This window comes from Gopherus evgoodei, chromosome 6 (genome assembly GCF_007399415.2).
Source record: "Gopherus evgoodei ecotype Sinaloan lineage chromosome 6, rGopEvg1_v1.p, whole genome shotgun sequence".
Classification (NCBI taxonomy): domain Eukaryota; kingdom Metazoa; phylum Chordata; order Testudines; family Testudinidae; genus Gopherus; species Gopherus evgoodei.
In genome coordinates, this window is record NC_044327.1 from 49,575,768 (window position 1) to 49,601,294 (window position 25,527).

Consider the following 25,527-nt stretch of genomic DNA (forward strand, 5'->3'; position numbering starts at 1 on the left):
AGCTTCAAAGGAGGGGCAGGCACTTACTGTGATGGTCAGACATTTATTGAAAATTTAACCCCAAGTTATCTTTGAAAATCTCAACCTTGGAGTTTTGAATGTAATAAAGAAGCACAAAGATCTGCTGGGACTATTGTAAAACTCAGACTAAGTTATTTTTCTTCATATGAAAATTATACCTCCGCTTTGTTTTTAAATAGCTATCACTTTTGCAAGAAAACAATCTCACAAGAAGACTACAGCTTTACAGGTATTTGAGAAGTTGTGTTTAGTATAGAAAATTTGAATACATCATGTTCACTAAACTTTTTTATTTTGAAGTAAACTCTGTTCATATAATGAGAATGGCATATTATTTTTCTATAAAATGGAAGTATATAATTTCCACACTGAAAGAAAAATAGAACTTATTTGCAATACTCACACTGATCTAGCCAGTACACACGAGGTGTGGCACTAGAGTCTTTAGAGATAGCCTGTATTGGGATACAACCATCTTTGATAAGAATTAACAGAAGTTAGCTTTAGAAATGATAACTTAAAAGGTGGTGTAGTGTTCACTGCTTTGTGAGGGGAAGAGATAGGAGAATTTAATAGAAAGATGCATTCATGCAATAAATGAAGATGTCAGGTAAACATTGCAGCAGATGCAGTTATTATTCACCTGACTGGTTTCTTCCTCTCAGATTAATGGAGATACCTTCAGACTGCTGAACAACTATTTTAAAGTATTATAGATAAAATGTTAAAGATTTCACAAATGTTCTTGGCCATTCTGTATCTTTCTGACAGCTCTCCAAAGGACCCATCTTCTGGCTAAAGAAAAGTGGAAATTACAGATAGCCTTCACAAAGGTCATTGGATTCAGTACTTTGGAAGGAAAGCCCACTGAAACTTGATGATTTGAAAGCAAATTCTCAGAGATACTCAGATACCACTAATCAGTCACCAGATGGACACCTATGTTTTTAGCTGTCTGCTAAATTTCATTTAATGGTCTCTGCTCCAGAGCAGATAACAATAATTCCAGGAATTTATCTAGATTATCTGACTGACCTTTTCCTCTCATTTCTCAGTCAGTCTTGCTTCTTGTTTTCAACATGTGTCAGAAGTCATTGCTGCTCTCCTCTCCTGTCCCTGAAATGTCACTGCCTTGATACTCTGTAAGTGATTCTGCCTAACTCTTGTCTTGCTCCTGTGTTCTATTGTTGCCTACGTTACCATTATTCTGCTAGTCTTGCAGCCTGAAACATGCATAAAATGTGTTAGCATGCAAAGTTATTACTTTCTTTGGTTTGTTAAACATGCCAATCTAATCATACACTATCTACTCCGCCTCTTTCAGGTTAAGAAGCAGTAAAAGCAAGTGTGCAAAAAGAGAACAAGCCCATTTTTAAGCAATAGAATTCTTTATTGAGTTAATCCTAATTTCTGAATTATCATTTCAGATACTATATATTTGGCAAAGCAAACTTTGGATATTTATCCTTCTGTGTGTAACATCAACTTAATGTCAGTGAACGCTTTTTCCTATTCTAGCAAATACTGACATACCCAGCAGTTTCGCCAGATTGGAAACTGATTATTCATTTTTAAAAATAGATAGGAATATTTTGTGTTAATTAGAATAATGATAGAATTTTCTGTTTTTTTAAAGTATATTCCATTGTTATCCTTTAGCTTTTAATAGGCTTTGATTGACAGCTTTGGATAACTCTAGGGAGTTGGCTCAGAGGAAAAACACTCAAATAAAGCAAAACATAAATATTATTAACAAAACTATTCATCTCAACTGCTTCATCAAAATTAATGCAGCTTCTCATACTGCACGTAACTGTCTAATAAAGAGTTAGCTGCATTGCACGATCTGTGAACATTCAGTCAGGATGGCATAATGTTACAGTATTATTGAAATAAACATAAATCTTTTAGTAACCTGCAAGGGGATCCTGATAGATTATTTTCATTGAATTTATAATTGCAGTGAAGCTGCCATTGTAGTCTAAAGTGAAAATAGTGACTGTAAATATGGTCTAATTGTATTTCCTTCATAAATTAATATAGCAGACTCAAAACAGATAGTATGGTAAAAAGGTAAAAAAGTGTTTTATTTTAAAAAAAATTAATACGCAATAGATGCCTTCCTGGCTCTTGAAAACCAGCATGTATCATGAAGTAAACGGTAGAAGTTAATGCAATTTTGATTTGGTATTTCTATCCCATTTTCAGTTTTCTGTGAACACTTGTAAAAGCACATTTTTGTTTACATGGCCGTTTGTGGACCGAATACTTACATAATTATTTGCTCTGGAAGTACTCATAAGGCCATCTTGGTATTTATTCATGGACTTGTGTGTTGGAATGCCATTGAAACAGAACCAGTACAATGTGACCTGGGTAACCAGAATAAAGTCATAGATATATTAGCTACTTATCTGAAAACTCACAGTAGATCATTTGTGAGCAATCAATTGGCAGAAATTAGTTTGCACAAAAGGCTCGTTAAATAATTGCAATTGGAGAGCCAATTAATAAAAATCAATCTGTTTGCAGGCAGTTCACAAACAAGTAAAAGAGAATTTTGCCAATGAGCTAACTATTCATTGTGAATTGCTTGCCCATCTGAGTGATAGGCACTCTGCAAAGAAAGTCCATAAGTAAAGCATTGAACTAGTTTGTCAATTAAAGGCTGAAAAACTAATGTGACCCCTCTTCCACCCTTAGTGTGGAAGGCCTTCAGCAGGCCTTCCTGGGTAAGTAAGGGTAAGTAAATGTCACCCTCACTTATAAAGGCACTTCCACAGGGGATATGGAAAATCATTACCACATTGTCTCACCTACTGACTGATAAGATTTTTATCAGGCACGTTGCTCAACTAAAATAGCTCCCTTCTTTCCCTAGACCAGGCAATTTCAGAGAGATTGGCACTTGGCTTTTCCAATGACAGCACAAACATGTGCTTTCAAGGGGGGTGGGATTAAGCGTATGTTTTGTATGACTGATAGTGATAGTTTGTGTGTGAATATAGAGTCCCTTTGATCTTATAGAAGGGACAGTGTTTCGCTTGGGCTCTGAATGTGGTAATTTTGTCTAAGTTTTGATGTTTGTCTGACTCTTTTGGCAGGGAGGAGAGGAGGGGGAAATCAGGACTATCTTTGTGAAGCATGGGATTAACACTTCCCAGGAGGTGTTGGAGCAACTGTGCATGCACTCCTGGAGCTCTTCAGCTGCAGCAGTCACTGCTGCCCTTGTGTGTCCTCATCATAACTGGGGAAATAGGGTGGGAGGATCCATGTGACAGCAATCCTCTGCCCCTGCTTCATGCTGGCAGATTTTTCCTCGTGTCAGAGATCAGTCTATTGATGCTTAAACTCAAGTATACTAGTGACCCAAAGCTATGTGATGATAAACCCAGCTATCCTGTGCCCATACTTCCTCTTTTTATCCTTTAATTTTTCTACCACACAAAATTTCTTTTATCCTGAATAATATCCTATGGACTAAGAATATTCTTTCTTAATTAGTTTCTATTTCCTAATCTATTTTGCTGACTTCAGTAGAGTTTTATCACTACAATTGGTGCTGAATTTGGCACATTGACTGAAGAAGACCAAGGCTTAGAAAAACAATTAAATCAATATAATATTTTGCTTGATTGTTCTGTCGTTTAATTTAATAGGGAGAAAATAAATGAGAGACATTGTTACTTGGGTCCTTTCTGCTGTTTGCCTCTATTGGTATGGAAACTTATTACGCCATGGATAGATTGCTTCTTTTTTTTTTTACAGTCTCCATATCAAAGACAATTTTCAAATGATACTTGTGATAAAAAGTTTTCATTCTCAATTATGAGAGCGTGCCTTTCATCTACAGTAGCAGCTACTGTATTATTACTTCAAATAATTTCATATTAATTGATCATGACCCACAGCTGGTGATACAAACTAAACTATTATTGAAATATATATAAGAAAGGCTACTTTACTGGTTATTAATTTGTTCTTGTGGGTTCAAAGGAAAAATATTTGTTAGGGAAAAAGCAGCTGTTTTAAAATGTTTAAAATGATCCACGTGATAAGGCTTTATTTAGAGCTAACTGGGAAATGGAATATCAATCCGATGGAAAATTTTTGGGAAAAAATTATCCTAATTTAGGACCAAAAGTCAAAAATCACAAAAATTTTAGGGTGTGCAGGTTAGTAATTTTTAAAAATTCCATTTTGGGAGACTATTCCACTCCCTAGACTACACTAAATGAGTTACTCTAATTTCTTTGGGTTTACACCCTTCAGATATTTGTATAGTGTTATATCCAGTTCCCTTAGTCCCTGCTTTATCAAGGTACTTACAGACATGCTTAACTTTAAGCATGTACATAGTTCCGTTGACTTCATGTATACAGGCTTAAAGCTAGACATGTACTTAAGTACATTGATTAATCACAGTCTTAGGGCTTGTCTACACTCAAAATACTACAGTGAGCTGCACTGCTATAGATCATGATAACTTTTTTGCATGAGGGCCACATTAGGTTTCATAAATTGTATGGAGGGTCGGTTAGGGGAGGGGGTCATGGCCCAGCCCCACCTCCCATCTGCCCCCCCCCCAGGACTCCTGTCCCATCCAACCCTCCCAACCCCCCGTGCCCTGATGGCCCCTCTGGGACCCCTGCCCCATCCACACACACCCCGCTCTCTGTCCACTGACTGTCCCCAGAACCTCTGCCCCTGGCTGCCCCTTGCCGCCCCATCCAACCCCCCCTCCTTCCTGACTGCCCCCAGGACTCCTGCCCCCATTCAACCCCCTGTTTTCCCCCTGACCACCAGCCACACCCTCAGCCCCTGACCATCACCCCAAACTCATCTGCCCTCTGTCCTACTCCCCACCCCACTCCCTGGCCCCTTACCGTGCTGCCTGGAGCACCGGTGGCTGGTAGTACTACAGCCGCACCACTCGACTGGAGACGGGCCATGCTGCCGGCACCGCTACGCAGCACAGAGACCAGGTCAGGCCTGGCTCTGCAGCTGCACTGCCCCAGGAGCTCACAGCCCCACTGCCCAGAGCATTGCATCGTCGGCAGAGCGAGCAAGTTGAGGCTGTGGGGGAGGGGCCGGGGGCTAGCCTCCTGGGCCATGAGCTCAGAGGCTGGGCAGGATGGTCCCGCGGGCCGGCTGTGACCTGCGAGCTGTAGTTTGCCCACCTGTGATGTAGAGACTACCTACATCAACTGGAAGGGTTCTCCTATCAGCATAGGTAATCCATCTCTCTGAGAGATGATATATGTTGACAGAAGAATTCTCTTGTAGACTAGCGCTCTCTACGTGAGGACATAAGTCAGCTTAACAGCACTGCTCAGGGGTGTTTTAATACTTATAAAAAGCATGTTCTACACTTTCTATCATGTATTTAGATTAAGAGGGATTTTCTTGGATTTGTAGTTATTCAGGAGAATACTATAAATGGTGGATGGACTCATTGGGAGACCTTGGGGATAGGATCAAAAATATCTAATTACCACTAACAACAGAACTAGATTCTGTGTAAGTAAGGAAGAAAACACCCATTTGGATACTGGCTGAGGCTGTAACTTTTACAAAATGAAAAGTATTACAGTCCAGAGTGGCTAATTTTTTTCACTTCCTTGCAGTGCATCTTTAGATTAAACTATTTTTATCTGAGACAATCACAGATAATTCCCTCCCAAAATAGCTGCATTTAGGTCCCTGCCACTGGACTAAAATTCCTCTTAATAATTTGATGGCAGTTGTCATAAACAGATAGCTAAGGGTTAATGTCTCTTTCACCTGGAAAGGAGTAACCTGAAACACCTGACCAGAGGACCAATCAGGAAACAAGACTTTTTCAAATCTGGGTGGAGGAAGTTTTGGGTGTGAGTTCTTTGTTCTTTGTCTTGTGTCTGACCCTCTCGGCTATGAGAGTGATTTTTCTATCTCCAGCTTTCTAATCTTCTGTTTCCAAGTTGTAAGTACAAAGATAGGAAGACCATAGGTTTGTTTTTTTGTATTTACATGTGTGTAGTTGCTGGAATGTGTTAAATTGTATTCTTTGTGGATAAGGCTGTTTATTCATATTTCTTTTAAGCAATTGACCCTGTATTTGTCACCTTAATACAGAAAGACCATTTTTATGTATTTTTTCTTTCTTTTTACATAAAGCTTTCTTTTTAAGACCTGTTGGAGTTTTCTTTAGTGGGGAACTCCAGGGAACTGAGTCTGTAGCTCACCAGGGCATTGGTGGGTGGAAGAAGTCAGGGGGAAATCTGTGTGGATTTACTAGCCTGACTTTGCATTCCCTCTGGGTGAAGGAGAGGGGTGGGGAGGGGAGCTTGGCTCTCTCTCTCGGTACTTGTGTTTTCCAGGACTGGAAATAGGGAGGGTGGAGTCCCTCTGTTTAGATTCACGGAGCTTGCTTCTGTATATCTCTCCAGGAACCCAGGGAGGGAACACGTGGAAAGAAGAAGAGGGGGGAAATGGTTTATTCCCCTTTGTTGTAAGACTCAAGGAATTTGGGTCTTTGGGGTCCCCAGGGAAGGTTTTTGGGGGGACCAGAGTGCCCCGAAACACTCTAATTTTTTGGGTGGTGGCAGCTTTACCAGGTCCAAACTAATAACTAAGCTTGGAGGTTTTCATGCTAACCCCCATATTTTGGACGCTAAGGTCCAAATCTGGGAAATATGTTATGACAGCAGTAAAATAACTTCAGAAGATTAACCAAATGACTTCATTAAACAACTCGTTGGGTGAAAATGTGTTCAATGAACCACTAATCTCCAAATGCTGTATAGGATATTCATTTTCAGTAGATTCTAGCATGAAGACATGGCAACTTAATGTTATAAGTGCTGCCACTTAAGTGAGAGGCTAAAAACACAGGTGTGTATATATAGCTTTGATTTTAAATTAGTTTAGTATGAGAGAGAATTAACCTGCTGTTAATCATAACTACCTGGAACTTTTTGGTGTGCAGAAAGTTTTAATCACCATAGTGCTTACATCTCAAGAAGAACTGGGAAAGGCAGATAATGGGATCCCCTTTTTATTAGACCAAACAGAAAATTCAAACTCCCAATCTCTCAGGCCAAAAAGGTCTCTCTTCAGATATTATATTCATATTATATGAAAAGCAAATTTTCTGTAACACAGCCCATGCTGATCTGTTTTGCTTAATTTCATTATTTAACATGTGCTAAAGTGTGCTAAGTATATTGGAGAGAGGGTGACCAAATAGAAAGTGTGAAAAATTGGGATGGGGTTGTGGGGTAATAGGCCCCTATATAAGAAAAAGCCTCGAATATCCAGACTGTCCCTATAAAATCGGGACATTTGGTCACCATAATTGGAGACAAAGGGACAACATTCATGTCCCAAGGAGACAGAAGTCTAAATAAACAATAAACAGACAAAAGACTTGGGAAAGGAGGCAACAGAAAGCAGAAGAATTGCAGAGAGAATTTTAGCATGTGTCATGGTAGTTCCAGGACTGTTTGATTATAATTGATTTTCTAACATCAGTATACTTAACACATCAATGAGGGAAGGCTGGTTATTATAGAGCTTTGTGAAAACCGTTTTTTTAATGGAGAATATGTGAGGACACAGAAGACTGGGTCAAACAGGGGATTCCAAACATATGTGGTAGTATTTGCCCAGTGAGACAAGATATACTGGATGGCTGGTAGGTGTATAGAGGCTGATATCAGATGTAAAGGGTGATCTCACATATTATTGTACGTAATGAAGAAAAGTTCTATTTTGTGTTGTGCACACTATCAGAATTCGGCAATATCATCATCACCCTTCTGTTTTGAGACAATCATCTGATTGTAGATAAATTATGAAGACTTTAATTTGTTTAAAAATTTACATTTTAATTATGAATCAATGGAAGCTCAAACCCATTAGTTCTATCTCGTATTTTCTTCAACAGCTTTTATTCTTTTCATTTTTGGCAGCTTCAGGAAACCAGTTGTGCCTTTCCCGTAGGCATAATTTTCAAAGAGCCACCTTTTTGTATTTAAACAAATTGAGCAACTTTGTGTGCATACTGGAATTTATTTCCTATGAAGTACCTAGGTACTTTGGTTGCCAGGGTCATGGTTTTCCATAAGTTTGGTAGTTATTTTTTATATAAACATCTATTAGCTGGGAGGTAGATTTTAGTACCCTTCCCAGCCTTTACTGAGGTCTGCAACTTGGGGGCTTTCCAGCCTGGAGCTCCCCAGCTCCCCTGGCCTTTTCCCAGCCCTGCTCCACTCTAGGTACCCTGTGAGCTCCCAAGCAGCTAGGCCCAGCTCTCTCCACTGGCCTTTGATAGGACCAGCTGTGGCTGCTTCTCCCAATCAGCCCAGCTTTATCCCCTCTTAGCCAGGGAGAGGGGTGTCTGCCTCACTACAGGCCCCTATTCAGCCCAGAACCCAATAGGTAGACCTTATAAAGGGAGAGGGATAGCTCAGTGGTTTGAGCATTGGCATGCTTAAACCCAGGGTTGTGAGTTCAATCCTTGAGAAGGTCATTTGGGAGTTGGACTAGATGATCTCCTGAGGTCCCTTCCAACCCTAATATTCTATGATTCCAAGTCTACCATCTTTTTGGCTGCCAACAGAATAGCAAAGTTTGACCAATCAGTCTTGAAGGCTCAGGAACATTACTGTGTCTGAACATTGAAGACAGAGTGCTGGCAACAAATAAGAGCTGTAGGGTACCACCAGGAGAATGTGTGTCAATGGAGCAGTAAATAAGAACTCTCATTTGCTCTGAGGAATCTCATTAGATGTTGGAGTTATTAACTAGATAGAACATCTAATCAATGACTATTTTTGTGGAAAAAGCTACGTTTATTTATCAGGATAATTAAGACATTTTAAATTTGCCCCTTTACAAATTTGTGGTCCTTCCATAAAAGCACAGCATTTTCTGTAGAAGTTTCTAGAGTAGCAAAAATTCTGCACTGGATGGCTACAAAAATTTCAAGGCAGATTTTTGAGTGCATTTTTTTTTAGTTTGATTTGGGTTTGGTTGGGACTAGACACATGATATTGGTTCTGCTTCTCAGTCAAGCTGAGTATCCCCCTCTGTGCTCCGAAGAGGGATTTTGTTTAAAACAAAATAATTACATGACAGAGAAAGTTTTTAGTTAAGCTACTATCTGCAAGGTAGACAGAAAAGTATTGTTTCTCTTGATTTTCCTATTAAAATAATGCACATTCTGGGAACTATTTGTTGTTCAGGTTCTTGGAGAATCCATAAGCCTCCTGTTGATTTTGATTATTTACAGTTTTACAAGAGGAAAGCAGCTATTATAGTCTCAAAGAAAGATCAAAGAGCCGTATACCCCTCAAGGCTAATATAACCAGGGAGCTGTTGCATTTTCCTGTTATTGACAGTATTTTATATTTCTCAACAGTTATATTCCATGGGCAATTTTTCTCTGAGAATTTCTTCTGATGTGCCTACATCTTTATAGCGACCTGGGCTCAATACTGTAACACCTGCAACCTGTGAAAACTGTATTACAGTAAATAAGTCTCTATACGAGCTCAGGGACTTGGGCTAACAGATTAAATGGTGGGGTGTTAGCTGAAGTCCAAAACTACAGCCTAGCGCATAAATACAAATAGCATATAGTACATTTAGGCCACTGTCATCTGTAGTTATCTCAAATGACCAGGGAAGTAATTGGACTGAAGTCTGTTTGCTTCTAAATTTATGCTAAGGCACCATTATAAGAAATTCCATGTTCTTTTCTTCATGTTCTTGTCATCACAATATACTCATAATCAAAGTCTCAAGCACGCAGGCCAAATTTCATGGGCAGACTATCATGGAATTAATGGGAACGTTATTTGTGTTGTGAAAGTTCCACTGAAATATTTGTGCCACTTTTGCACAGCACTAATATGTGTGTTTCTTCTCCAGTATCTAGCTACCCTGTTAGTTATCCTGTTGCTTCATATTACTCAAACTATTGTTTGTTTATATAGCCAGCTGATCTCAGAAGAACAGAGATCTGTTATTCAGAACTTTAAAATCAACGTTTGGGTTGAGATCCTCAGCCCACACTGGGCACTTTACGCTGGCTAAAAAGTGGGGAGCAGCATAAAGAGGCTCTAAAATCCCCAGAAGTGAGTAGGGGAGGAGTCTCCCAACAAGATACTGCAGTGGATAGCCATAAGGTTGACGTCCACGGATTCCATAGCTAGTCCCAACAGGTAAGGAGCCTACCGGCAGTGGGTCTGGTAGCAAGAGAGGAATAGCAGGATGGGGCAGCATCATGCAGGGATACAAAGTTCTGAAGCCCATAGAGCAGCCCAGGGATGCTTCTGTAACTTAGACAGGTTCCCAGCACTGATGAACTCATGCCAGGAGCCTCAGTAGTCCCTGGAACAGCCCAGGATTGGAACATGCAAAAGTGGCTTAAAGCCACTTTAGCCCTGTCATCTGGACTACCAGTTTAAAGGTGCTTTACTTAATTTCTCAAAAGACTTCTTCAATATGTCTTCACCAAATCCACGGTACATAGCAACACTACTTTATGAGAAATCAATTCTGTAGATTACATGGGGATTTTTGGGGTAGAATTGCATTCCATAAGCACCATCAAGGCATCAAAGCTCACTCTTTCCAGTCTTTTTCATATGTGGTTTGTTTATCAAAAACAGATGAAATTCTTAGGCAACTAAAATATAAGTGTGATATTTTTCCCACAAAAAATGGCTTAGTATAGCTCTAATTGCAAAACCATAAAATTAAGGCTCTCTCACTCCTGAGGAGAAAAAACAAAACAAAACAAATGCATTTTTAATGACTTATGTTAAGTCTGCCTGTTTAACATGTCTGAAAGAATTTGTAATATTATGTCACATAAGCAATTGTAAATGTTAGGATGCTTAGTCTAAGTTTTAAAAAATAGCTTTGGAAATGTTTCAATGTTTATCATTAGGAAAAAATAACCATTCAGTGGTCTCTGGAGCTGGGGACCTCTCTCTCTGGTGTCTGCTCTTGACATGCACCATTGAAGTTAAGTATATTATTCATGCCGTAGTCATTTGGTAGGTCTGAATAGAACACTACAGGATTTGGGGTCTGTTCTGCAAGACGATAAAGATTCATTAATATAAATATCTTTTATATAGCGCCTTTCAGCTGGAAGGATTTCCAAGCAGTTTACAAATCATATGTGGAGAAAAATCACTTCTTCCAATGCTGAAGACCCATCACATCTGAAGCAGAAAACAGCAAACAGCTACATTACATTGCCACATTTTTTAGAAGATCGACAGCAATTCCCTGCAGGGAAGAGCACACTTCTTCAGTGCATGTGATCTCTTCCTGCCACAATCAACCTCATATAATCCAAATGAATCCAAAACCTTGTTCCCTCATCATGATCCCCTCTTGGGGCTTCTTCATTATTAGGTACCAGGGAAATTTGTAGTATCTGATAGCCACAGTCAACCACCTAAAATATTTGCAGATTTTTTCATGAACAGTATTGTATCCCAAAAGTGTTTTGCCGGAAATAACTGTTCTTTAAAGCTGAAAACTTACTTTTTAAGATGAGAATTAAAAACCAAAATGATTTCTGAATTGTCACAGATTGCAGAAGAGGGTTCCAACACCAAGATAAATCGTAGCTAAAGGCTCTGAGTACATTAGTCACCAAATGCTTACAGTTCAGAATGCAAATCCCTTTTGGGAGTAACTTAATAACATTTAAGGTCACTATAGCTTTGGGTTCCTTTATATCACAATAATGCTTTTCAAACAAAAAACTTTTTTAGTAGTTCACCTCAGTGTCACTTATTCCTTCCCTCTATTCATTTTAAATCTCCTTTTGGGCTATCCAGCGAATTGTTTGGGCTTTTAATAAACCCAGACCTTCTGATTCAGCTCTATGTGGTTACTCTCTACAAAAAGTCCGTATTGGTTTAATAAGTTAGCCTCAAAGACATTTTTCATTCCGAAACTTTTCATTTCTTTTTGTTGCAAAATTTGCATTGAATAATTAAATCAACAATATATTTCTCCTTTAATCAAAATGATCATTTATATCATCTTGTTGTCTTTTTGTTTCAAACAATGTGACTTGTGCATTCTGTCTTCAGGTACCATCACTTTTACTTTTATGATAACAACACTTGGTGTATGGGGAGATTTTGGCAAACCAGTAAAGTGCCTGAAACCACTACGGCTTATTGTTAAAAGCAACCTATTAAGCAGTCTCAGCTTGACCAAAACAGGAGGGGAGGGGGTTTGGGGTGCCACAGTAAGGTCAGCTTGACCCCTCGTCCTTCCTGATAAGAATTGTGTGGAAGTTGCTGGTACATGTATTTTAAAAGAGCAGTATGTGCCCCAGGAATGTCTATTGGAGTCTCAAGGCTGCAAACTCTGGAGAAACCCACACCTGGTTAATCAATAATCAGAAGGAACCTCTTGCTTCACCGTTGGAACTGCTTACTTAACAAGTTTTCTTTAAGGGACATGTCATTCTATTACTAATGTATAAATAAAGGGAAAAATTGAGATAGTTGGACTCATTTGTGGTCTCTTTTGGACTCTTCCTCTGGATACATCTTGCGGTCCTCACCAACAGAAAGAAGATTTGGCCACCGGAAGCCTGCCGCAGTGTCACTTGAGAGCCACACTCAGCTTTGATAATTATCAAGGGTTGGGGGTGTTTTACTAACTTGTTGCGGATGTGTGTAAGTGCTTGAGACTAAGTAAAGTTAGCTTTATGTGAAAGCACTCTTGTGTTGTCCTGTTTGTGCCAGCCATCTATCGGTCGGATGGCTGTGTCTCCTCTGATTTATTTTCTGACACTACCTCACACAGAGTAAAAGTTACCAAGAGCTTTGGGTTGAAAGAACCCCGAGTAACATTGGGACCTGGTCCTGATCTTAGGTCTGAACTACAGAGCTTCAAAATGTGAAATAAATTATGCATGTAATGGACTTTTAGTAATCTCTTCATTAAGATGTTGAAGAAAAACAATTGTGTCATTCTTCTTGGATCACTGATTGCTAAGGACAAACATGAAATTCAGATAATTACTTTTTCCATTTGGATTCTTAGATGGACCCATTCCCTTTTGTTCCCCTTCTCTCCTCGCAACCTGTGTTCCCCAACTGGCATTGCAAACCAGTTTGGAAAATATGACTTGGGTGTTGTATTGGGGAGATAGCTCATCAATTTTGAAGGCCTTTGAAATGGGAGAGGAGAGCTCAGATTTTCTGGACCTGGATTTATGTACCATAGAATATCAAGCTTGGAAAGGAGGTCATCTAGTCAACCCCCCTGCTCAAAGCAGGACCAACCCCCAACTAAATCATACCAGCCAGGGCTTTGTCAAGCCTGACCTTAAAAACCTCTAAGGAAGAACATTCCACCACTATCTAGCTAACCCGTTCCAGTTCTTCACCACCTGCCTCATGAAAAAGTTTTTCCTAATATCCAAGCTAAACCTGCCCCACTGCAACTTGAGACCATTACTCTTTTTTCTGTCATCTGGTGCCACTGAGAACAGTCTAGATCCATCCTCTTTGGAACCCGCTTTCAGTAAGTTGAAAGCAGCTTTCTCTTCTGCAGACTAAACAATTCCAGTTCCCTCAGCCTCTCCTCATAAGTGATGTGCTCCAGCCCCCTACTCATTTCTGTTGCCCTCCACTGGACTCCTTCCAATTTTTCCATATCCTTCTTGTAGTCTGGGGCCCAAAACTGGACACAGTACTCCAGATGAATGTCAAATAGAGGGGAATGATCACATCCCTTGATCTGCTGGCAATGCCCCTACTTATACAGCCCCAAATGCCATTAGCCTTCTTGGCAACAAGGGCACACTGTTGACTCATATCCAGCTTCTCATCCACTATAACCACCCTAGGTCCTTTTCTGCAGAACCGATGCCTAGCCATTCGGTCCCTAGTCTATAGCAGTGCATGGGATTCTTTTGTCCTAAGTGCATGACTCTACACTTGTCCTTGTTGAACCTCATCAGATTTCTTTTGGCCCAATCCTCTAATTTGTCTAGGTCTCTTTGTATCCTATCCCTACCCTCCAGCGTATCTATCACTCCTCCCAGTTTAGTGTCATCTGCAAACTTGCTGAGGGTGCAGTCCATGCCATCCTCCAGATCATTAATGAAGATATTGAACAAAACTGGCTCCACGACCGACCCTTGGGCCACTCCAATTGATACCGGCTGCCAACTATACATGGAGCCATTGATCACTACCCATTGAGCCCAATGATCTAGCCAGCTTTCTATCCACCTCATAGTTCATTCATCCAGCCCATACTTCTTTAACTTGCTGGCAAGAATACTGTGAGAGACTGTATCAAAAGCTTTGCTAAAGACAAGGAATAATATATCCACTGCTTTCTCCTCATCCACAGAACCAGTTATCTCATCATAGAAGGCAATTAAGTTAGTCATGCATGACTTGCCTTTGATGAATCTGTGCTGACTGTTCCTGAACACTTTCCTCTAGGTGCTTCAAAACTGATTCCTTGAGGACCTGCTCCATCGTACCATAGTACAATGGAAAGTCATCTCTCTCGGTCTCCCACAGTCCCCATCACTATAATATCTGAGCAACTCACAAATATTAATTTCTCCTTCACAACACCCCTTTCACGTAAGGAATGATCATCCCTGTTTTGCAAATAGGCAACTAAACCACTTAGAAACCTGTCACTTAGAGATTATTGCCTTGCAGAAGGTTCCAAAGGAAGTCCGTAACAGAAACAAGAGCTGAAACTAGATCCTCCTTAGAGTGATTTAATCATAAGACCATCCTTCTTCTCTATGTTCATAGTTACTAAGTCTCTATGGTTTCCATTTGTCCATGGGAGCTCTCTTTGTTCAGCATCTTTGAAAGTCAGTCCATAAATCTATTTTTATCTTTTCTCCAGATAAGATAATACTTACCTCACACAAGTACCAATTACATAGCCTTTTGATTACTACAAAACGAGTACCAATTTACTGTCACTCCCATATTTTACCATGCAGAGTTATGGATGACAGTGAATTTGTCGCACTACAAAAACAAAACTGTTGTTAGGCCACTCACATTATGTGCAAATCCATCTATTACTTCAGCTGGCTGCCCAAGTGTATTTGGGCAGTTCCCAGGATCATAATCATACATATGTAATTGTAGGGGATGCCAGAAGACTTTGTCATGGCCTAGTTAGGGCTTGCGCTTTCTCAAGAAAAGGTTATTAGCGGACACAGTATGCTAGCAGACACTGCTTGTAACCGGTTAAAACTGCCCTGTGTGGGAAGCTCCAGCGTTTTAAGGAACTGCAGAAAGCCCCTGGCCAGAGGCCAAAGGGGGCTGCTATGGCTATTAAAAAGTCCCTAATTGCATATATATGTGCTACTTTGCATAGTATTAGCATAATGCTATAATTGCTGTGAGCCATTGGTTGCGTGTTGGACTTTGCACCAGGCTAAGCTTTTCGTGTGTTGGGTTCCCCATCCCAGTGGCAGCAATGCTTAAAGTCCCCATTGCGGGTGTGTCACTTAACCTTCATTAAAGCCAATTAATTCACCTGTGTATGTGAGCCTCATCCTTGCCAAGCGGCCAGGCATGCAACAGTAATCTGTTGTAAAAACAGAAGGAGATAATCTTGGACCAAGATGGTGTTTGTGCTAAAGCCTTGCAGTGAGAAAATTGAGACTTGGTGACTTAGGGCACAAGAACTGGAAGTCATTAGCCCTGAGTTCTCATCCTTGTTCCAATGTTGACTTGCTATTTGACCTTAAGCAAGTCCTTTAATCTCGCTGTCTCTATTTCCCAGCTGTAAAACAGAGGCAATAACTTACTTGTGTGTTTCTCTGCACTGATTCATTACTCAATATTTGCACAATGCTTTGAATATATAAAGCACTGTGTAAGTATGATTATTAGATGATACTACAGCTTGGCTGAGCAGAGAGCAGTATTGCTCAGGAGAAATCAAAATCCTTCTTTGCATGCTAGTTCTACTGCTTTTCACAGAGGTGAATGCTGGAGGGGCGTGTTGATACTCTCAGGTTATGTAAACTGAGAATTGATTGGAAAAGAGACTGTTTGGCAAAGATTTTTATTTTTTTTTTGCGGAGAGAGCGGAACAATGTTTCAAAGAAAACACTAGAGACGGTACACACAGTAGTAATGGATATTGGAGGCTTAGCTGGAAGATACAGCTTAACGGTCTAAATATCAGATTTGAAATAATTCATTTATCTTCCACAGGCTTGAGTTTAGGCAGAATTTGGGCACACCCTCCACCTTCAAAGTAGACAAGTTTAGTTACATTAACTATGGTTTGTGGATTTTTCAAATTATTTTAAAAAACTGAGGCTGTTTTCCCTCTCTTCATTCACTATTGTGCTGCATTCTTTTTAGTATTCTGGTTATCCATTGTGTTCCACACCAGAAGCAGTATGGTGATGCCATATGTGTATTTATCGTGGAAAAGTTAGAGTACTTTGGAATAACAAGTCTATACAGAAGTAAAATATTATTACAATAATCATTGGGACACACTGAAGATGAATGGTTGCTTTATTGGATCTATTCCAGGAAACTGTTTGACTATTTGGCAGACTTGAAAGGGTTAGAATTTTATCAATATATGCGGGCAAATGTCGATTTCCCGGTACACATACAAACTGCAACAAAATTATTTCTATCAATAATAACTGAAATGTACAGATGGACAAAATAAGAAAATTGCTGCTTGACGACTTATTAGATTTTTATTTAAGGTTATTTACTTTGTATATTTTGATATGATGTTGACAATATGTGCTTTAATGGTTATAAAGCTTCAACTTTTAAAATCTCAACACCTATTGTCATTAAATAATTGTCTGACCCCACCCCATAATTTCCTGCAAATGTAAATTGATAAAAATATTTTTTAAAAAGCTCACAACCCATAATTGTATGCAACAGTGAAAATTTAAATTGATAAAAAATGCTTAAAATAAACATTAATATTATCCATCAAAATTATATATGAATTCTGCCAAGCCTAACTATTGGTAAAAACAACGAGGAGTACTTGTGGCACCTTAGAGACTAACAAATTTATTTGGGCATAAGTTTTTGTGGGCTAAAACCCACTTCATCAGATGCATGGAGTGGAAAATACAGTAGACAGGTATATATACACAGTACATGAAAAAATAGCAGTTGCCTTACCAAGGGTGTGGGGGTCAGTGCTAATAAAACAATTCAATTAAAATGGAAGTGGGCTATTCTTAACAGTAGAATACTAAGGGAGGAAAAATCACTTTTTTAGTGGTAATGAGGGCAAGGTAATCAGGGTGGCCCATTTCAAACAGTTGACAAGAAGGTGTAAGTAACAGTAGGGGGAAATTAGTATGGGGAAATTAAATTCTGTAGTGACTCATCCACTCCCAGTCTTTATTCAGGCCTAATTTGGTGGTATCCAGTTTGCAAATTGATTCCAGTTATGCAGTTTCTCGTTGGAGTCTGTTTTTGAATTTTTTTTGTTGAAGAATTGCTACTTTTAAGTCTGTTATTGAGTATCCAGGGAGACTGAAGTGTTCTCCAACTGGTTTTTGAATGTTGCAATTCCTGATGTCTGATTTGTGTCCATTTATTCTTTAGCATAGAGAATGTCCAGTTTGGCCAATGTACATGGCAGAGGGGCATTGCTGACACCTGATGACATATATCACCTTGGTAGATGTGCAGGTGAATGAGCCCCTGATGGTGTGGCTGATGTGGTTAGGTCCTATGATGGTGTCCCTTGAATAGATACACAGACAGAGTTGGCAATGGGTTTGTTGCAGGGATAGGTTCCTGGGTTAGTGTTTTGGTTGTGTGGTGTCTAGTTGCTGGTGAGTATTTGCTTCAGGTTGGGGGGGAGGACCTGTCTGTAAGCAAAGACTGGTCTGTCTCCCAAGGTCTGTGAGAATGAGGGATCATCCTTCAGAATAGGTTGTAGATCCTTGATTATGCACTGGAGAGGTTTTAGTTGGGGGCTGTAGGTGATGGCTAGTGGCATTCTGTTGCTTTCTTTTTCAGGCCTGTCCTGTAGTAAGAGACTTCTGGGTACCCTTCTGGCTCTGTCAATCTGTTTCTTCACTTCACCAGGTGGGAACTGTAGTGAATATTGGTAGTGTACTATCGGTAGTGAATGGTAGTGACTACCACATAAACGGGATGATATTGGCATAAGTTCTGTTCAGTGGGGATGCATTTTGTATTTAGCTAATTGTTAAATCAGTGCAAAATTCTAAGTTTCATATTAAGTTATAGCTGCTTTGTATAGTAACAACAACAACAAAAAGCACTGCAGAGCCAATGTATCTATGTGAACATAAACTGGAAGTGCATTACCAACAGAAGAACTAACTACTTTCTAATTGCAGACTTAAACTCTACTCTCACTTATACCTGTGCAAACCCTCAGCTGAACAGCATAAATTCTGTTTAATAAGATGCATTTAAGTAGAGCTATATGTGTAAGTGGTATTTAAATAGGTATGAAATTCCAAGCCCTAGGCTTACTCCATAAGTAATGGTGGGTAGAACTTAGTCAACCAACTTGTTGATGATGCCTTCAAGGATATTCTCCAATTCCCATACTGGGTCTGAAAAGTAATGACTTATTTTTGTCACTAAACTGAGTAAGTATGACTGAATAAGGAGCAAATGTGTTAATGGTACATTTTCTAAGAAAGTCACTTAACATTATACTACATGCATTTGATATGATGGTAATTTTTTGGATACTTCCTCAAGCAACAATACCCAAAAGAATAGAAAACAAGCTACCCAGCCCATGTCACTTACTTCTTACCCCACATTGTGTATTCTATATGAGCAGAGTAACAGATATTAGGATCCACAGAAGAAGCAGATTCTACTGGACTAGATATTTCTATTTATTGTGTACCTAATGCATACATGCAGTGGTGTTAAGTGCATTATAAATATAGACATCTGTATGCTTCAATATGGAGCATCAGAAAGAGAGTATGGTCAAGAGAAAAAGTGGAGGACCAAGTGAAACCCTCTCATCATCTGCCTGCTACAGACCTGGTTGCACAGATCTGAAGGAAACATGAGAAGCAATAGCTCTGACTTGGTGGAATATGACTTCCAGAATTAAAGGAATGTAGAGAACCTCGTGCCTCACTGAAAGATAGCAGACCTAAGACCCAACAACATGAAGATTCCAAACTCTGTATCAACCACCACAAAGCTCTAAGTCAATAATATCTTTCAAGGTGTTTCTGAGCTAGTATCTTAAAAGCTTTCTATTATTGTCCCCTGCCCCCACCATGGGTGTATATTTTCAACATTATGTCCTATTTAACTAAGTCTTTTGTCTACTAATACAATATATTGTAATATTTATGTCTTGATAAGTAGGTTAAATAGGATCATATTTAATTTCATATTGAAAGCACCAAAACCATTTAACTGTAGTCCTAGAACAATTCTCATGATAGGATCATATAAAATGAAAAAGTGTGTTTAAATTACATATCAGGTTGAGAACAGTCTAGGTTTAGATCCCACCTGTTCCTGATTTCTTCCTACTTGTAGTCTGGAAAACCACTAAATTCAGTGACAGGAAGTTGAGAGCAAGGCCTTTGGGGAAGAGAAAAGCAGGATGAAAGACAGCTCCCCTGCTTCAGTTAGAGGGACTGCTTTACAGGAATAACTTTGTTAGGATACTTTGTAGTGATGGGGGAAGGATCAGTTGTGCTCATCTGCAAAGCTGAGCTGAGCTGGAGATCAGAAATAGCATCAAGTTTCTGAAAGTTTCACTATGAAGGATAGGGAAGAGGCCTGTGGAAAGAGTAGCAGCTCACTCAGTAAAGAACTGGGGTCAGAGTCTTACTCCAGGGACTGGGAACACGGATAGGGCTGGCAATTTTCCCTAAAGAGAACAGTAGTAAATGTTAGGCTCCAGAGAAGAGGGAAAAGAGGCACTTCATGGAGGACTGATAGGAAGAGCTGGGGAGAAAATGTAAACAGGGAGAACATAGAACATAGTCTGGGGAACAGTGAAGTAGGGTGAGTTTTTGAATGAAGTTGACAACTATTTCCTGGTTATGGGTCCTTGGGTGGAAGCCTGGGATAGAGGGAGGGCCCAGACTCCCCTATTGTGCCACCTGGGTGACCAAATAGTGAAGGACTTTGAGAAATCTGTTACCTGGGGAGTAAAAAGTCTGTTTATCTTGAAAAGGCAAAGGATTATGTAATCCCCAAATCTAAAGGGCTTAAGAACATAAGAACTGACATACTGGTCAGACCAAAGGTCCATCTAGCCCAGTATCCTATCTTCGGATAGTGGTCAATGCCAAATGCTCCCGAATGATTGAGCAAACTGGTAAGCATCCCCTGGTATCCATTCCCAGCTTCTGGCAAACAGAGGCTAGGGACACTATCACTGTCCATCCTGGCTAATAGCCATTGATGGACCCTATTCTCCATGAACATATCTAGTTCTTTTTTGAACCCTGTTATAGTCTTGGACTTCACAACATCCTCTGGCAAAGAGTTCCACAGACTGACTATGTGTTGTGTGAAAAAAACGTTCTTTTTGTTTGTTTTAAACCTGCTGCCTATTAATTTCATTTTGTGATTCCTAGGAACCTTGGTTGTGGAAGGCCTGTTTTGTTTGTTTGGGCTTTTGTTTATCCTGTAAAGGGAGGACTTGTAATTTGGCTAGAGTGCCAAGCTTCCAATGTGCCAGAGGGAGATCATCTCCTATGATGAAACTGAGGCATGACCATGTAGCTGGATAGGGAGAGGTAAGTCATATGCAGATACCACCAGTATGTCATATCCCTTTTACAGCTATACTTATGAATGCAGTGTATTTACTTAGGTTTTGATAGTAGCATTCACAAGTAATGTTAACTGATAGGTAATTGAAAATTGAAATTGTCACTTTTGGTTTGCTTTTATAAGCTGTCTACATAGCCTATTGTGGTAATAAAGTAAGCCATAATTTCCAAACCTGACTAACTTCTATTCCACATATAGGCTCCTCAATAAATAAACTGGTTTTCACATACAATGTGCACATGCAGCTCATATTGACTGCAGATGTGTTAAGCACATCTGAAAACCAGCTGGCTTTATATAGGAGCCTAAATATAGGTTTAAGAGCCAAAATGTAGACACTTAAGTTCTGCAGTTTGTCCTAGAAGATATGTCTGTAAAATTAGTTCATAAATTTTGCGGAGTTGCTTGGGACTCTTGCAGCAGAGATATATAGTTGTTTACTTGGCTGTGATTTAAGATAATCAGTACACTCTGTGAGCTTGGGTTGAAATACTATCAATCATGTGTCAGCATATATAATGGTAGAAATGCACACCAGGAGTGAAAGCCAATCAACTTATTCTCATCTCTTACAGAAAATTATTTTAAAATGGTCAACTATTTTACTTTCCTAATAGTGTATGGAATAATACTTTTATTTTTAGCTAACTAAATAAAAAAATAATACAGCCTGGGTTACCACTGCTGCACATATGAAAATAGATTATGATGCTGTTAATTTGTACGGTGCCAAAAGTGTGCATGATATTGTCAAGACAAATGTGGTAATGGTGGGAGTTGGGGGAGAATTCTTGGGTAGATCGTGATCTTTTATACTGTCTGTAAATGAAACTTTCACTGGAGCCAATACATACAGAGGTCTGCATATAAACTGTGCCAAATTCTGCTCCCACTGAAATTTATGGGACTCTAACCATTAACTTATATGGGAGCAGGATCCAGGTTTTAGGGGGGCAATTTTTCAAAAGTACCTAAGAAAACCCAGTGGGACTTGGGTTTCTAAATCACTTTAAGCATGTTTGAAAATATACTCCTTACATTGTATTTTGGAAGTAACTGAAAAATACCAAGTCCAAAGTGTCTAGTATTTTACTTTTGTAGGAAATATTACAACAACATATGGGGCTAGATTTACTAAGATAACTTAGACTCAGCATTGCAATGCCTAACATTTAGGCACTCTGCCCCCAGAGCACTGTACAGTGCTGAGTTAGGTGCCCAGACTCTTCATGCAATACATGGGGAGAGACAGGTGCCTAGGAATGGGATCCACAAAAGCCAACATGCTGAGGGGGAGCTGTCTAAGCTAGACACTAGGAAATTCCAAAGAGAGAGATGTGCCCTAAGCCCCACCCTCAAAGGGAGTTAGATGCCTAAGTCTGTACAGAAGAGAAGTGTCTGTCTCCACTTGGAATTCACTGTTGTGAATCCTCTCCTGGAGTTTGGTTGCTAAGCTCTTTAAAAAACTCACAGAGGCAGGGTCCTTAGGCCAGAGAAAGAATGACTGTAACCCAGTGCTTACAGTGGTCACTTGGGAGACACAAGTTCAGTCCATGTTCCAGTGATTTGCTCTCCCCTTCAAAGATTGCAAGGGAACATGCTACACTGAGGGGCTCTTCTGTCATTCTGGGACCTCCACATGCCCTGGAAAACCTGTGAAACTCAAACCCATATGACTTACACACAGAAGTTTCTGTGGGTTCATAGGGAGGGATATTATCCTTCCATAATTTTGGACCGTTCTTTGCTCTCCTCTGATGCAAAGTGTGGGGTCCATTTGTCCTTTCTCTCTCTTATGCTCATGATATTCAGCCACTATAAAATAAAACCTTCTCCTTTTACATGGGTCAAAATTGGGACCTTTTACATGCTGCCTATAACTCTCAGTCTTCCTGGCACTTGGTGTCTCACCATGTATTACTCACCTTAGCCATCTGCCACAGGCTTTCCTGGGAGAGAGTCTCCCAGTCTTTCATCTTTCAGTTAGAACGAAAGCCTCTAGGTCTACAAGCTTTTGAATCTGACAGGCTCTGTATGTGAAGGTACCTGTGGGGTTGTTCCTCTCCAAGACTTAATGAATTCCCCAAACAGCCAGCAAGACTTTAACAAAAAGTTTTATTAAAGATCTAAAGAATGGAGAAATGCAGCTGAACTGCCATTAAAAACACTCCATATCTAAGTTTACCCTTGATAAACCTAGGGGAGTGGAGGTTGTGGAAGTTCCTTCACTGGAGGTTTTCAAAAGGAGGCTGGATAGCCGTCGGTCTTAGATGGTTTAGACACAACAAATCCTGCATTTTGGCAGCGGGGTAGATTATGTGGCCCGTGTGGTCCCTTCTAACGCTATGATTCTATAAATTAAACTACACAGGGTGTTTCATTTTTGATGGTGGGGGGAGAGGAGAATTACCAATGAAGTTTTCGCATGGCCATAGGAGGCAAACCTCAGCCTATTCCACCAGTGAGACAAGACAGCATCTTGCTTCTTTTTCTACCACTCCCAGGCATCTGTCTGCATCGCTGTTTTCCTTACAAAGCTCAATCTCTATTGATTTAAGGGCTTTCAGGTGACAACTTTGTTAATATATTGCCCAAGCTTTGGCTCAGGGTATAATGGTGGGAAGGAAGTGCAGTTATTACCTCCTTCTCCATGCTCCAGACCATTATTCCAATCCCAAGAAAATGCTGGGTCCAGCTATCATCATTTGGATGGCTTAATGATCCTTGGCTGCTCCATTCCCAGTATCTGGAGATATTTATTTCCTTCTGTCTTAAAGAAGAGTAGTTTACCAGGGCACAGACTCTTCCCCCATCTCTCTGAAGTTCTAAAATACACTTGAGAAAACAATCACAGAAACCATATTTCTGTCATATGTCAAAAAATAAATGGTTTCCTATTGCCATATATCTAAAATGTATTTGCTCATTTGTCACTGGTATATATGTATTGGATCTTATCTAAACTTTCTTTGGCCTTATTTTCCCATATATCGGGCTAACATAGCTGTTAAATTATAATGTGTTTGGATATTACTTCATAATATTTTATAGGTTCTTTTGCTATGAATGTGTTATCCTGAGAGTACTTCTGTTAGAAAGATAATGTGTCTGTTTGGATCAAGTGCTAAGCTTGCTGATTAAATAAAAGCTAAACTGTTATTTCTAATGCCCAAAATGTGATGAAAGGAACACACTATTGTTTGAGTGAATCTCAACCTTCAGCACAAAGTTTTACATTTATTATAAAGTCATTGGATCAACTTAGAAAATCCTTCCTATTTCCATGCTGGAGCAATTATAATGAAACAATCCATTGTTCCATTGTACAATGTACCCTCTTTTCTATAAAGTCTAAGATTATGAATATTTCAGGTCAAATTCTGGCATCTTGCCTTATCATTTGTTGCTCTGATAATGCACAGGTGATGGATGGAGAGCTGTTCTAAAAGGCTATCTGTGACTTCCCCTGACATAAAGAGAATCCCTGGCTGACACAGAGCTACACTTAACTAGTTCTTCATCACCTGTTGCCCCGCCATTTCATAGTGCTCTGCCTTAGGTGGGTTGAGAATGTTTTCAGGGGCAGGAAGATGAAAGACTGAAGTGTCTTTGCCTCAGCCATTCCCAACTAGCAGAGTGGTCTTTCCAGGACTGCTGTAGCCAGGGAACTGCTACAAATTATGCCAGGGCTTGGGCCACAGACTAAGCAAGTGAAACTGTGGCTTATAGCCATTCCTTGACCTGACCTGGCGATTTGTCCCTTACTTAGCTCATGCGGTGAATGAGCATTCATAAATGTTTCATGCTACACTTTATTGTAATGTCTTCGACCGTTAACTCTTACTGATTTTTTTCCCCCTTAAAGATGGGCTTTTCTTTTTGCTTTGATGCTGTTGGACTTAGTATTTTTTAAAAAGGTCTCTTTTGGCATTTAACCAAAGTATTTGACTCAAATAGTGCATTTAAATCAGATAAAATAATTGTATTTAAAATCAAATAAATAAAAATAATGTAAGGGTATGTCTACACTACCCGCCGGACTGGCTGCTGAACTCCAGCTCAGTGAGAGGTGGAAGCAAAGTTGACAGGGAAGCGGCAGCCGTTGATCCCACGCCACGAGGACATGAAGTAAGTGATTCTAAGTCAATCTAAGATATGTTGACTTCAGCTACACTATTCCCATAGCTGAAGTTATGTACCTTATATCAATTCCCCCCAGTGTAGACCTGGCCAAACTGAGCCACCCTAAAACCTGCAATTGGACAAGAACACTGATATTTTCATATTTATTGGAACAAAACAATCCGTCCACTCAGAAGACACCTTGCATCCCAGATACATTATAAACTTTTATCCTCTGAGGGACAAGTTTAAGCGCTCAATCAATGTCATGTTATACTACTAATGGACAGAAAGCCCTGCTTTTTGACTTTTATAATAAAAAATGACTAAATCTGGAATTTGTATTTATCTGCTGTCTGGTTTAGGTTTTTTATATTTTTTTTTCTAAAAGCCCAGATCCCTTGTAGAGCCATTAGACCTCAGAGTATCACACAGCTGAAATTAAATTTCCATGAGGCCTGAAGAGGTATTCATAGCCAGACATTATGTCTAATCTTATTCCCCATGTGTAGCGTGTATGTGATGATCCCTTTTTATCATAAATGATGCCTTCTCT